General features: G+C 35.9%; 1 protein-coding gene and 1 pseudogene across 1 annotated transcript in view; one reads left to right on the plus strand and one right to left on the minus strand.

Moving 5' to 3' along the window:
• The window catches only part of LOC129770127 (ras-related protein Rap-2a), a 500,200-nt gene that overhangs the window by 435,151 nt on the left and 48,891 nt on the right, over positions 1-16,158 (plus strand). The window lies entirely within an intron of this gene.
• LOC129772396 (U4 spliceosomal RNA) lies at positions 2,881-3,043 on the minus strand (annotated as a pseudogene).

Below are 16,158 nucleotides of genomic sequence, written 5' to 3' on the forward strand. Positions count from 1 at the left end.
AACTTTTTCATGTGTCATAGGAAATTATTTAGGTTCTGATTTAAAAAAAAAATCAAACATAAACATGTTTCTAAAATTTTGAAAAAAAATGAAATAAATAGCCCTTACAATTTCCAACAAGACCCATACATCGGAAAATGGGCATCTTTACAGGGAAAAAAATTCTGATAACAACTTTTTCATGTTCTCTTTTAAAAACTACCACTAATGTATAATTGGCAAATTTTTTTATGTATATATTACCGCGATACATGTTGTGAAAACTTTATTATTTTTAGAAAAGAGTCAAACGCTAGAATTTACACACGAAAATGTTACGAGTAAAACATTAATTTTTCAGGAGTCTTCATACAAAAATGCAAAAAGTGTTAAGCTCCTAAGACGAGTTGGCATGGAATTCGTCTTGTGTGTCAGTTTACTTTAAGCAAGAGATTATCCAGTGTTGAGTGTTGAGTGAACATATAAAAATGGGATGAACATCACTTTAAACTTAAACTTTAAACTTTAAACTCTCAAGTTTTGGAATTTTCTACGAACAAATTTTTATCATGGTGTATGTAGGTTAGGGTGGCAATGGATGTATGGAAAAAAAATCATCATCGAATTTCAAAAACCGACCATGTACAATTCATTCATTGGTCCAAAAAATGATCTGTACAAAGTTTCAGCTCAATCGGACATGATTTAGGGGTACCTCAAAACACTTAAAAATTTGATTTTTCGGCCTTTCAGACTTAGTCCTAAAATGTCGATTTTCGGCCAAAAATGTATTTCCGAGATAACACCAGATCTCGACGTTTCATGCATTTTGAAGTCATTTGGCATCGAAAAAAAAATTTACTTTGTTCCTTTACTTTACTTTACTCTTGGAAGATTTTCGAGGATCAAAAAATCAAAACTTTGAGCGCTTTGAGGCACCCCTGAACCATGTCCGATTGAGCTGAAATTTCGCACAGGTGTTTTTTTTTGACCAATAAACAAAATGTACATAGTCAGTTCTATAAATTCGACAAAAAATTTTTTTTACATGCCTTCATTGCTTCTCAAGTCCTAAATGGTCGATTTTTGGCCAAAAACTTCGACGTTTCATGCAATTTCAAGTCATTTGGCATTGAAAAAATATTTTCGATTTTCCAAATTTACTTTACTCCCCCCTTGGAAGATTTTCGAGGATCAAAAAATCAAAACTTTGAATGTCCGATTGAGCTGAAACTTTGCAAAGGCCAATAAACGAAATGTACATGGTCAGTTTTTAAAATTTGACATGACCATTTTCGCTGCCACCCTAATGTAGATGTAATGGACAGAATTATCGGGAAGAAATAAAAAATCTATTCCTTTATGTTTTTTCACAGATTTTATGGATCAACACAATTTTTCCAATTTGACTTCAACAATCAACCAGCTTACATTTGATTCCTATAGCGTTCCTTTGGGACCTTTCATACAGAGATATTGTTGTTTGAATGAAAAAATATCCTTTTATTTTGATGAAATGTGAATGAAATCGACAAATGACAAAATATGAGTATTTTTGATTCGAATGAAAGTTTGTATTCCATTTGGGTTGGAGGAGATATGAGTTTTCCACAGCAATTGGGATTTTTTTGACTCAAGTGTTACTTTTAAAAAGGGCACATCGATTTTAGTAAAAAAAATCTTTGATAATTTATAGCTCAAAAACTATGAATCGTACCGAAACAGTGTCTTAGAAAGAAAGTTATAGAGTATTAAATATACACTGAGAAAAGAAATTAGTACTCTTTTTTTATTCACAAAAATCCATATAAAATAGAAGTCATGCAGAAAATTGAAAAAATGAGTCCAAGATAGTAAAACAATTTTTGACGAATTTTTGTATGTTAACAATTATTTTTAACTGCAAATTATAAATCCTAATTTGATTTAAAATAAAAAAAAGCTTTCTATCAGTCTCCTTCTGAATGCAGCCATTCTCGAGATATTTGAAAAAACATTTCTAATTGATTGTCTTTTTCAATTTTTAAATTCAGTCATTCCTTGTCATTCCTTGCCAATGAACTATTCATGTTTAGAAAAATATTATGCTTACAAAAAATGGATTTTGTTTTCATAATTTTTGATTGTATTTGTTTTTTATAGTTTACACTAGCTGACCCGGCAAACTTCGTCCTGCCCAAAATGTATTTTTCGTTATCACATTCACGTCTTACTAAGCGCACGTTCATGGGTCCAATCGCAGAACTGTTAATTGGTTGATCTTCTAATTAACCCTTCTAAATTACCTTTTACTATAAAATTCCTAGTACTTCCACCAAAACTCGTCATTAAAATATCAACTTATTTTCAGACACATGTTTCTCCGTTACATGGAATAAGTGTTTAATACAGAAAATATGATAGAATAAAGACAACCCCAAACCGGACAATTCCTTTTTCGAATTTTGCTCTTATCAACGCATTCGGCGATCCATTTTTATTTATATAGATAGAAGAAGATATAGGAGTGCGTTTTATCACATAAATTTATATATCATTTTTCACATCAATTTCGTTAGCGCATATATCAAGTGGACTAACAATATTTTGCGTAAAAGAATTACAGCTTTTCACGAAAATCTGAAAACCACTATATCGGTTTCACATGGAATGGCTGTATATATTTTACCATATAAGAAATGTATTTTCTATCTTCACGAGGGAAAAAATCAAATTATTTTTTATGCTCTAAAAACAAAAACCAAAATTTATGCATATCAAAAAATTTAATAATAATATTTGAAATATTATTTATCATTGAATGATTATTAACTGCCCAAGAATTTTGGTTCTGTAAAAAAAACAGTCGCAATGAAAATTGCTCATATAATAATGAAGATTGTACCTTTGGGAAGCTGTCGCCTCATGCACGAGTTAAAAAATATGAATGGGTTATGTCTATGATATAACCGCAAGGTTGACGTAGGACTGCCATTGACTTAGTAATCAATTGTATTTCTTCAATTAGCAATAATCCCACCTCGGATGTTCCTCATTGAGTACGATATCGCCGCTGCGCAGAGTTATCTTTTGTATTGATTAAATTATTTACTATTTATAAATTCAATTGCAAACAAATCCCAATTTAAGTCAATTCATGCATTATGGTAGTAGTTATCGCAGCAAATAGTTATCAAAATTTTGCCTAATCATCAAACGGTATGCGTAGAAGTTCAATGAGTTGACGACATGAAGTTCCAATTGTTCCAATGCAGTCTGGAATAATCGAGCCAAAGCGTTGCATTTGTACCCGTTTTTGTAGACCGTGATAGCAAAACGAATTCCGGAGTGTGAAAATGCTTGGGGGTAGAAAAGTATTGCCGACTTGAATGTATCTGCAATACCGATTTTCCCAACTTCTTGGTTTCGGAATCTGTATTGGGAAAACACATTCCGGTTTGCAAAAATGCAAGCGAGTACTAAATTATCCGCTGCTTGCATCTAATTTGCTATGCCAATTTCCTCAGGCTCCATGGTTTTGAAATCTGTGTTAGAAAAACATTCCGATTTGCAGAAACGCAAGCGAATACAAAAGTACCCGCAGCTCACATCTATTTTGCAATGCCGATTTCCTCAGGATCCATGATTTCGAAATCTGTGTTGGGGAAACATTCTGATTTGCAGAAACGCAAACGAGTACAAAAGTTCTCGCTGCTTGTATCTAATTTGCTACGCCGAATTCCCCTGGCTCTATGGTTTGAAGTCTGTGTTAGGGAATTATCCATCCATTCCAGCGATCGTACCTCAATCGTTGCGCAATCATAACTGAGTGGATTTCCGAGCGGCACTCGCTTATATACCGATTTCAATAGCCTGTTTTGGAAGCAATTTTAGAGTTATTGAAACAAATTTTGGAACAATACGTAACAAGCATACAATGCGTAGACATTTTATCTTTTGAATGAAGTGTTTGTCATACCATTTTGTTCAGTTGTTTAGGAGCTATTAACGCTCAAAATCTCGTTCTCCGGCGTAACGCTTTCGTTTTCGAAACTTCGAACTTACACCCCAGTATAGAAATGAAAGACGTAGTTCTACTTAAAAAAAATCAGAGATGGTCGGATCAAAATTAAATGTTTTTCAACTAATTTTGCCCACCATAAGCTAGTTTCCGCCTGCAAACGATAAGTGCGGATGACACTACTAACGCATCTGGTCCTTTTCTGCTACTTTTGACAAAAAGGGTGCAGTATAGATAATTCGTTTAATGTAGAAGTTACAAAAAAAAATTGTTTCCAAACGTTTCCAAACGTTAGAGAAATATTGGGCGATTATGAAGCAGGCCCTCCGGAAGAACCCAAAAGTTGTCAAATCGGAGGCGGACTTCAAGAGAAAATGGATTTCTGTTCAAAAAAAACTACAACCTGACGTTGTACAGAACCTTATGGACGGGGTAAAGAGGAAGGTGCGAGCATACGGGCTTGGGCTCGAAGTATGAATAAAAAGAAAATGCCAAAAGTTGTTTAATAGTTTTTATTTTACTGTCTAAAATTTTCAAAAGGATCGGTCTACTGGGCGAATTTCTACAGCGTTTTTTCCGTGATGCAATTTGATGTAACACACCCTTTATATATCATTTGAAAGTTCTTTTACTTTCAGGTACAGTAGAACCCCGATTATCCTCGAAATAGTCGGGCTAGCTCACCGCGGATAATCGGGATTCCACTGTATTAAGATATTTTACTTACATAATTTTCTCTTGGTATGTGTAGGTTAGGGTGCCAATTAAAATGGTCATCTCGAGTTTCAAAAAGTTACCCCGTAAAAAATGTTCACCATCTCGAAAAAACACCTTATGCACAATATCAGCACAGTCGGACTTAAGCTACTTAAGGAAATTGGGGATCTCGAAAAAAAATTTTTGATGCCAAATGTCTTAAAATTACATTACTCGTCGAGATTTACAGTTATCTCGAAATTAGTTTTTTTGCCAAAAAAAAAATTTTTTTTCTGACGCTTGCTTGTTTTTTCGTTTGAAAAATCGATTTAAAAAATTTTTTTTTTAGATAAGCGTAAATCTCAACGTGTCATGCAATTTAAAGACATTTGGCATAATTAAAAAAAAAACCCCGATTTTCGGTGATTTTTCGGTTTCCAAAAAAACTCAAATTTTAACGTCTGCGACACCAGTAAATGAAGTCCGAATGAGCTAATATTTTGCATAGGGTATATTATTGTGCAAATCAGCATTTCGTAGCAAGTTTCGAATGAATAATCGAGATAACTATTTTTATCGGCACCCAAAACCATACTTTTCGTTTCGTATTCCAAAATAAACCTAAGTCCCAAAGTGCCGATTTTTGACAATAAAAAAAATTTCGAGATGACACTAGATCTCGACATGGCATCAACAATTTTTTTTGAAAAATCTCATTCTCACCCAGCGTGCTCTCGAGTTCAGATCGATGCATGGAGATTGGAAATTGATTGAAAATTGAATGATTCTGAAATTGTAGGAAGTAATAAATAATGGTTTTCTATCAGACATCAGGTGTTCAAGTGTGAGCTGTGCGGAAAAAGACGACTGGAAAAGGAGAATGGACACAACAAGATAAGATAAGGATTTATCAGGAATTATCTAGAAAGAGTTAACTGAGAGGCTCTTCCCGAAGCGATTCCGAACATATGAAGAAATAAAAAATGGGCCTGATAATTGGATCGCTTCAAAACAATCAGATTTCCACCAGCGTGGACTGCATGTATTGCATGAAAGTTGGTTCAAGGTTGTGGCTTCCGTTGGAGCATGTTTCAAACGAATGACCTTTTATAAAAAAAAACAGTAAAATCATTCTTGTGCTCCTCATACTTTTTCCCAGACCCTTTCCGGACAAGAACTAACTCAAAGTGCTAATAGAATCGAACTAAATAACATCGAAAATATTGCAATTTCGAAAATGATCAAACCTGGGTAAACGAAAGGATGAAAATCTCAGCAACGAGAAAACACTCCACACACAATGTAATGTAAGGCTGAAGGTGTGGCGAAGGATGTGCTTCCTTTTCACATCTGTGACTGATTATTCATTCCATTTGGGTTACCCAATTTCGCTACACGTAAGACTCGAGTGTATGCTCCCGTCTTCATGAAGTGAAAATATGCCGCGCTTCGAGAGTAGATACGAATAAAAGTGCTCCGCAGCATCAACCCCTGCAAACTCCTGCAAGTACATTTTTGTTTGAAGAGTCTGTGAGAAGAGGAAAAGCGGTTTATGGGTGGAAGTGCATGCAGCGTGCATACACGTACCCCCGCATACGTACCCCCATGTCCTCCTACATAGTCCTCTGGTAGTCTAGGCAACGTGGCAACTTTTAGCATAGCTTATGCTTCCGATCGTTCCCCAAGAAAGCCCCGTGCTGCGTTTCTTAGCTCCATATATTATACCCGAAGATGTGCCCGGATATAATAGGAACAACGTGCCGGGATTAGAGCGAGTCTGTAACTCATAGCTAGCGTTGGACAAGGCGAGCTCTGTTCGAGGTATATCGATATGCGAATGTCGATAGCAGATAGCGGATTATTGAATCTCGTAGAGCTAAACTAACGAAACGAGAATGGAACGCAAATGAATCCCTGGAACAGATTTCAAATTAATCCCACCGTTTGCAATTGTAGCGGTTGTTAATGAAGTTCATCAGCCACCAATTAAAATTTGATACGCAGCATTTTCGTTGGTGCAAATGAAATTTACACAATTATCAATATTGCACTCGGTGGGGACTGACTCTCTCGTCATGGTTACTGAATGTGAGATTAATGCGAGCGTTGACGAGAAGTTATGATGAATATTAAAACTGAATGCATCCAGTGACTGTTAATATGGTTGAGAAGTCGAAGAAGTGAAGGAACATTTTAATTATATCTCATTTGTGATACGCATATTTCATTGAAAAATACATTTAATTAAAACATGATATCGCATATGGATTCCTCGAGTCGAGAAGACGCACCACGCTAGATATGGGGTACAGACTAGGGGGCGTTGCTGATTAATGGTCAGCTGCATCCCAAAAGGAAGTATCCCGTGTCGGGCACAGGTACAGAGCATTGGAGACAGCAACATCACAATTACGAAAACACTTGTAATACTAACCTCGAGCCAACCGCGAGTAATCGGTTACATATTACTAACATAGTTATAAGGCAAACATTGTCGAAATATTGAACTCCCGGCCCCGTCAGGTTGACGCCATATGAGCCTTAATAAAAATATATATTTTGGATAAAAAAAAAATGATATCGCAGACGGGGAGGATCATTCAGTTTTATTCTCGCTCCATTAAATAAATTACTGCGTGTATTTCAAAATCAATATTATCCACACCAAACGGAGAAAACCTCTTCAAACTTCAACCGCTCTTGCGACAGTCTGCGAGTAGTTTCGGAAGAACAAAGGAAACATATCTGCTAGTGGCACCAGCATCAGCTCGCGGCACTCGTTATCAAAACTAAACACGTCTCATTAACTTTACTTTAACAACAGTTTGTTGAGACCTGTACTCTTTGTGTTGGAAAGCTCAGGTTGCCAGCGGCAACGCAGCAACCATTGCACTGCTCGAGAGCACAACAATCCTTTCCCCGAGAAAATGAGCTCCCACGACGACGACGACAACTCAGTCGCGCGGGAAGGCGTCGAGGCAATTATCGAAGGCTCAACAGCCCCATTACTGTAGACCCCACCACCACCTTTCGGAATCTCCTCACAGCTCACAGCTTTGCAATAAGAAAGCTGCGCTGGTTTTTACCCAAACCAACCCATCCATCGACATCCAGGCAAACGGAAGGAGTTTGTTTGTGTCGTGATTTTTCTTTGTTTCACAGGATTATTTCCGCTCGTATTGCTGCAGTGCTGTTCTCTTCTGCCCCCTCAGGTGTTGTGAACTTTTCTTTCGTTTAATGCCAACCGGATGCTGCAACTAACACCGCTGCGTTACAAATGGCGAAAGGAAAGATACACGGGAAAGCGAAAACATTGTGCTTTTTTTTCTTTTTACATACAAGCGCGCACACCTTGACACCTTGTCTGGTATACGGACGTAAGGATGTCATACGGAAAACATGCAGTGCGGATTAAGAAGAATAAGAGAACATATTGAAACTATCGTCGACGGGAATGTTGAGTTCGCTTGCCGACATTGATGGCCGAAACAAAAACAAAGCAGATTATTTGTAAAGAGAATTGCACAACAGAGATGTATTCGCATGGAATTGAAATTTTCCTGTAGAGGTGTTCAAAACTTTACTCGCTACATAGAAAGATTTTTTGAATGAATATTTTTTTGTTTATCAACAATTGTCAGTGGGAAACTCAAATTGAAATTTGGAAGATTGAGTAAAAATAAAAAGGCTGCCAAAGTATCAGATGTGCAAATAAAAACCGGCAACTTTTTTTTAGCCAGTACTAGTTTTTAGCAAAGAGTCGCATAGAAACGTTCAAATCCAAATTTCTCGGAAACACTTCGATGGGACGCCCTATCCCGCCAGTAATATTGTCAGATGTCGAATGCCGGATTGCGGTATCGGATTTTTGACTACCGTGACAAATGGCCTGCCTGAGCGGCACTGGATTGCTTCGGAAGACCTGCAATTTTCCAGACAAGGATTTCGTATACTGACAGGAACATGTTGTGGCTAGTGACGGGCAATGTTTGAAGAAGACAGAAATGAGGTTAGAACCGTTTTCTGCAAGGAAATCTCCAATTTTATAAAAAAAATGTGGATTTTTGTGGAACGGGAGAACATTTGATATGTTTTTGATTTGAAGCAATTCCACGCTAAATCAACCAAGCATTGCACAGTGCACAATGGTCCACGGGATGCATTTGAGTGGAAATTAGCATTTAGAGCTCGACAGTTATTCTCTAGACAAAAACTGTTTTCGACAAAGTTGTCACACATAATAGAGCGCTCATTTTTATGTTATCAAAAATAGGGTGACCAAAATTGTCGATGAAATGAAAAATCTTTCTCATCTTTATAGACAGAGGTAGACATAGTTCAACAATGTTGTAGTCCCAGTTATTTGAGACATCTTTGTAGAACAAAGTTTTTTTTCTATCTCTTGAATTAACCGATATAGCGCCGATTTCCGTTAGGGTCACCATGACAAAAACTGTTTTTTTGCTCTAACTTTTATGTTTCAGACTTTACATACGAACTGTCTTCTAAAGACTTGTAGAACATACTAATACAAACATTTTTCGATGCAGAACTTGTCAATATCTGAACTTCACTCGAAGTTATTGATATTTATTCCCATAAATACGCTCTTTTCAATTGCTCTTGCCATTCTTTCTGGGGCAAACATAAAAAATGTTTGTTGACGGAATTTGAAAGAACAAATTTCACTTTATATAATATGTGATTTTCAAAGTTATGTTATTTTTTGTATTTGAGTAAATTGAAATTGAAATCATGAGTTTTTAGGTGAGAACCCATCAACAACTTTGAACAGGATTAAGATATTGACAAATTCTCTAAAAGTGGTACGAAGACAATTTTGGTGTAGAATTTAAAATATAAAAGAGAAAAAACTACGGATATATCGATATATCAAGGTGAATGTCACCCTTCTAAACTCGAGTCGACCGCGAGTAATCGGTTCCCTTTTTTATAAACCATAGAATTGAGGAAACATATTAATATATTTTAGTAAAAATATAGTTAAGAGTCTGGCTCCTTTAAACCTATGTAACTGAGCCTGTAAAAATAAACGGATGTTTGCGTGTAGTACAAGACATGGTATTTGAAATATGAAAACCGGAAACATTTATTTGGTGACCAAATCAGGTAATTATGATTAATAAACGTATGGAAAAGAAGTGCCTAGTGAAGATTGACGTTATTGTTTGTGTTTAACAGAGTGAAGCTATTTTCAGTTACTAAAAGAATCCACTCCTTCGGGAGAAAGTAAATCTCGTCACGGTTGCACAGAAAAGGCAATTGATTGAGCATATGTTGACTAAGCTTTTCGAAGTTTGTCTTGCGAAATACGATTTGAGAACTTCAGTCGTTCGAAGTGAAACAACGCGTTTTTTCTCCAAATTTTATGAATGATGAGAAATGTGTGGAAAAACTCTTTCCTTTCCTATTGTGATGGTTGGTTGGATAGTAAAATTTTGTTTGACCTACCAGAAAATGCAATTAAGAAACGACGGGTTTTAGTTGTTCGTCTGTCGATATCGTTTGAGGATTCGATTTTCCGGTTGAAAAGACAAAACAGAAACGCTTCAAAAAAGCACTCTTCTGCTGAACTTTTGTATGCCGCTGTTACTAAATTCAAAATGGATGGTGAGAACATGTTTCAAAACTAATCTTTACAATTTTCGATAATCCTCAGATGGCGGCCTACTTTTTCGATACGTTTAAGAGTTACGAAGGACGCAATCTCCCTGTAAAACTGAACCCTGAAGAGGGTATGTCTTTGATTTTTGAAGCGGAACTTAGCAAAGATCAGTATCCTTCGGTGCAATTCCAAATGAAATCGAACTAAAAATGCAGAATTTAAAAACTTGTATTTTTGATTCGAACGGAAGTTTGTATTCCGTTTGGGTTGAAGGAAATATGAGTTTTCCACAGCATTTGGGAATTTTTTGACACAAGTGTTTTTCAACAACTTTTCCAAATACATCATTATGGTAAAAATATATGTTTAAGAGTTACTCATGTTATGTTTAGGAGTTTTAACCCACATGTCTTCAATTGTTTTTCGACGTAACTTCTAAACATATATTTTCAACATAATGATGTATTTGGAAAAGTTGTTGAAAATTAAGTGCAAATTAATAAAATGTCATTAACATGGCGGTATAACACGACAAACATATTAAAAGGGCCTATTTACTATAAAAAAGACAATAAATTAGAAATACTTTTTTAAATATCTCGAGATTGATAAAGAGCTTTTTTTTTATTTTAAATTACATCAGAATTCATAATTTGTGGCTAAAAATAATTGTTAACATACAAAAATTCGAAGTTTCGAAAATTCATTAAAATTCGATGTTCCACAAAGTTTGTCAAAAATAGTTTTACCATCTTGTACACATTTTTTAAATTTTCTACATGACTTCTTTTTACATGAAAAAAATAAAATAAATGCATACGCCCAGGTTTTTTTACGCGGTTTTTTTTCGCGGTTTTATTTACGCGGATTTTCCAATTAACGCGGTTTTTCCAATTAACGCGGTTTTTCCAATTAACGCGGTTTTTCCAATTAACGCGGTTTTTTTACGCGTATTTTCCAATAAACGCGGTTTTTTTTTACACGGTACCCGCGTAAAAAAGGAGCAATATCACATCTCCCCCTTAGATCACATTTTTCGCTTATGTTCCCTCAGAGCATATCACGGTAATTAGTGCTTGTAACGGAGCTTAGAGCTTATGAAAGAAATTAGTGCCGCACTTTATCACGATTCTTACGTGGATTTTAGGTGTTAGGGTAGCTCACCTACCTGTACAACGGGCGGGGTTTTTACGGGCAGCGATTCGTGAATGGATTTTCCTGTCTACTTAGCTCTGGACGGTCCAACAATGGTACTGCACGTGCATCGGCGTGTACAAATCACAAGGGAATCTTCTAGCAACAGCAGATGTCCTCATTCGTAAGGAAAACTGGACTATAGCTATGAGTAACCAACGAAATTACAAAAAAAAACTACGGGTTTTCGGAAACGAGTAACACTCAATTTTTCACTTCCGTTCTACGTAAGGATAGTCCCATTTGATATCTATCATTAGGTGACATGGTTTTTTTTACGCGGATTTTCCAATTAACGTGGATTTTCCAATTAACGCAGTTTTTTTTACGCGATTTTTTTTACGAGGTACGTATCCCCCGCGAAAAAAAAAACCTGGGTGTAGGGTAAATGATCTTGGTTTGTCCGATTTGGTGTGTTTTCAGGCAACTAGTAAAAGCAAATCGATTTTTTTTTCATGAAAATCACATATAATCGATACGAGTTTGGGTTTGTCCCAAGCCCCAAGTCTCTAGTTGCTAATACTATCATAAGGCGTTGAGATTATTCAAATTTTTATGTTCTATAACGATTTTCGTGAAAGAGAAATTATGATCATGGTTTGACCACCTCTGATCATGTTTGTCCAAAAAATGATCATGGTTTGTCCGGTTTTAGAAATCGCCATTTTTGAATGAAAACATTCGAATTCTCAAGTAGATATTGTATTTATCATTGCTTGAGTTTACTGCCATTATTATATTGACCCATTCATAATTTAGGGCTTTCTTCAGAATATTGCCTTTTCTTGGGCATTTTAAAAGTGTTACCCAACACACTCAACACAAAAAAACTTTATTTCTGCTATCCGCGAAGGACACAATAAACAAACTGCAGTGCGCCAAGCGGTTGCCATAGAAATCATGTGGACAAAACAAGATTAGTGAATTGGACAACTCATGATCAGAATTGAGTTCATCAAAATGCGTTGATTTAATGGTTTTGCTAAGTAAATCTGATACAAATGGTGCGCAAGAATGATGTTTACAATATTTGTAAGTATTATAATCCAGAAAAGGTCTGAATACGTGCCAAATAGTCATCTGGTGATCGATTAAAAGTTAGCTCGAATGAGGGGCGCATTGACACCAATAGATGGTGTATTTTATAATCCTTTAAAACATGTGATTCCGTAAAAATATACTATAAAACTACTGGAAATCATGAAAAAGACAATTTTATTTATATGTTTTGAAATATTCGAATACCTGATTTGACAAAGGTGTGCTGAATTAGAGCATTCAAAAAAGTGGACAAACCATGATCATATTTTCGACTGGACAAACCAAAATCATTTACCTTATATAATTTAAAAAATAAATAAAATTGAATAAGACAAAAAATCAGAAATGTTTTTCCAAATATCTCGAGAATGGCTGCAGGAGATTGATAAAGAGCTTTTTTATTTTAAATCACATAAGGATTCATAATTTGTGACTAAATTGTTAACATACAAAAATTCGATGTTTCGGAAATTCATAAAAAATCGATGTTCCACAAAATTCGTCAAAAATAGTTTTACCATCTTGGACTGATATTTTAAATTTTCTACATGACTTCTATTCGATATGAATTTTTTTTAATATTGCAAATTAATGTTTTTTTTTTTTGTAAAAAAAAACTACTCTTTTTTTCACAGTGTATATTTTTTCACGTTTGTACATCAACACTCTATAACTCCTTCGAAGACACTATTTCGGAAAGGGCTCATAGTTTTTGAGATGTAAATTCAAAAAAAGATTTTTCTTACTAAAATCGATACGCCCATTCCAAAAGTTACACTTGAGTCAGAAAATATTTGGAAATTTGTGGGGACTGTGGAAATCTCATATTTCCTCTAACCCAAACGGAATACGAACTTTCTTTCGAATCAAAAATACTCATGTTTTCTCATTTGTCGATTTCATTTGGAATTGCTCTTCGATGAGATCGATTGCTAAAAATAATCATGCTGACGTCTTTCCTTCTCATCACACAATTATTGAGGCTGAGGAAAAAGCATATCCGTCTCCGGATTCCATCGAAGTTACTGAAGTAAGTGCGGAAGTAAACCTACAAAATCTTTTGAATGCATCTCATATTGTTGAAACCTTACAAACAAACATAGCTACTATGCCGAATGATCCTAAGGAATTTCTTGAATCAGTATTGAAGTCTTTGAAGTAATCTTTTGTTGATTTTTATACTCATGTTATCAGTAAATAAAAATAATTTACTCATAAAATATTCCTCTTATTTTCTATTTTACACAGTTCAAATGCAAAGAAATTGACCCAAATTATGGATTTTAAACTGTATTTTTATGTATAAGAAAAATACTCCGTACAAATTTATCTTTATTTTTATTAAAGTTTTTCAAAAAATGTACATCAGGGCTCCTCTTAAGGTGTTTTTTAGAACTAAGCTGTTGCCAAACTGTTATGGCCAGGGACCATAGGATCAACTTTGTAGAAGATACAATGTTTTTAGAAAGCATTCCTGAGGAGTTATGAAACTTTCTGCATATTGATTTTTTTTTCTGACAGTTCTGCTTCATAGCGGTGATATTATGAACAAACTTTGGTCGCTCCGTTTTGGCCAGGGATCATAAAATCAACTTTTCAGAGATTTCAGTTATGTGCTGTTTGATCATGGCACCTAGAAATATGATAACGGGCCATCCACATACCACGTGGCGATTTTTGGGAGGGGTGAGACTGATAATATAAAATGTCCAACATTTGAAACTGAATTCTTTTTATGAACAAATCAAATTTATAAATACATAGTTACCTTCACCAGATTTATTTGGAACTCCTTGTTGAAAAAAAAAACAATTTTTTTTTTTAAGTTGATTGTGAAAATATAATCGAAACATAACCGTTATTGAATTGAATGGTGAAAATAAAAGCATTTTTTATTTGAAACTCATTTTGAATTATTTTTAAGCAGCTGTTTATTTTTCTTTCTCATCTTGGATTTCGGTTCTGCGGATTCCGACGCTTTGCCTTGGAGCGCTGTTGCTTCGTTGTGCGGTTCGGGGTTCGAAGAGTCAGACGATGTATCCTCAATCTTTTCCTGCCAGTTTTGCAACTTGCTTGAATTCGTGCTGGAAGTTGTTGGCTTCCGCAAAATTAAACGCCAGACGCCGTAAATGTTTGAGAGTCATACCATGGAAAACTTTGTCCAGTGCTCTGCGATGGTTCGCCAGATTCACAGACTGCTCACTCGTAAATACTGGTCTGAATCGCCCTAGGTGCTCGCTGGTACATCGCAGCAGAAGTAGAAATGTCAATAAAAGAAGATTCAAATCATAAATCACTTACTGATGTGAACCTCCTCCTCAGAGCTTATTCCAAAATACCCAGGTCTGTCGCAATCCGACGCTTCGAGACTCCTCCCCGAAGCCTCTGTCGGGCCATTTCAACCATTTCTGGAGTGCATTTCTTCAAATGCGTTTTTTTTCTTGTGATTCCCGTTACAAATTTGGGTCAAATCATTTTATATATATTTTTTGAGAGCAAAACGCTAGTGCGCACTTTTGCCGCACAAGCAATTTTACAACTAATCGATTTTTTTAAAAAAGCTCTTGAACTTTTTCATAGAAACTAATACGCACCATTATCTACTATAGAATGAAGGTTTCCTCGACAATGTAGTTTCGAACTTTCCAGTTATTTTAGGTAACAAAAGGGGTAGGGAGGAGCGTGACCACAGAAGAGGACGGGGGAAATTTCTTTGACGAAAAATTCCCCCGACTATAACGGGAATCGAACCCGAACCCCTGGCATGTTAGATTCGACGCTAACAACTCGGCCACGGGAGCACCGTACTAAGTATTTAGCTTGAAATTATACAAATAATACTATGTTGAACAGTGGGGCTATTTTTGGAACGTTAATGTCATCTAAGAAGTTGTCGTTAGCAAAATAGTACAGTTATTGTATATCACAATCTGAAGAATGTTGTTCATACATCGGTGAACGATGAGCTATCATCTTGAACTACAAACAATAAGATCTAGTAACGTAGTTTATTGGAGAAAAGCACGAGATTCCGTTGCCAAATTTAACGCCCAAATTGCCCCGGGTCGATGTTACGATGGCCGCTCCATCCCTTCAACATAAAATCCACTGAAATGAAAATGTAAATTAAATTAAGATTACCATTCTGGAAGCATCTAGGCTGTAATAGCCCATTTTTCCAATGGCGAAACGAAACAAACCCAAGGAAAGTATAAAAAAAACACTTCCATTTTAGTGCTGCAAAACGAAACAACACCTTCGGTGCGAAGGTGGTCCTCCGTTCCTTTCGTCGCATTAAGTCATAAAACTCTAACCCACAAAAGGAAACAGAAAAAACACCAATTTCCTTCTTGAACGCGACTGCCAAAGAATGCAAATCAAACAAGTTTATTAACGACTTTTGACACACGGAGGCGCATTCTGTTTTTGTCACCATTCCCTCGCCTTCGCTGAATCTCTCTCCCCGAAAAAGCATCGACTCGGCAAGAATCACACGGCGCGGAATTGGTAATGAAGAACCAAATTCACCGAATCACTTTGCCGGTCGCGCCAGCCAGCCAGAATGTTGTTGTGGTATCCATGAACTTCCATTTCCCAATGTCATTCAAATTCGACCCGTTTC

Source organism: Toxorhynchites rutilus, chromosome 2 (genome assembly GCF_029784135.1).
Source record: "Toxorhynchites rutilus septentrionalis strain SRP chromosome 2, ASM2978413v1, whole genome shotgun sequence".
In the NCBI taxonomy this organism is placed as follows: domain Eukaryota; kingdom Metazoa; phylum Arthropoda; class Insecta; order Diptera; family Culicidae; genus Toxorhynchites; species Toxorhynchites rutilus.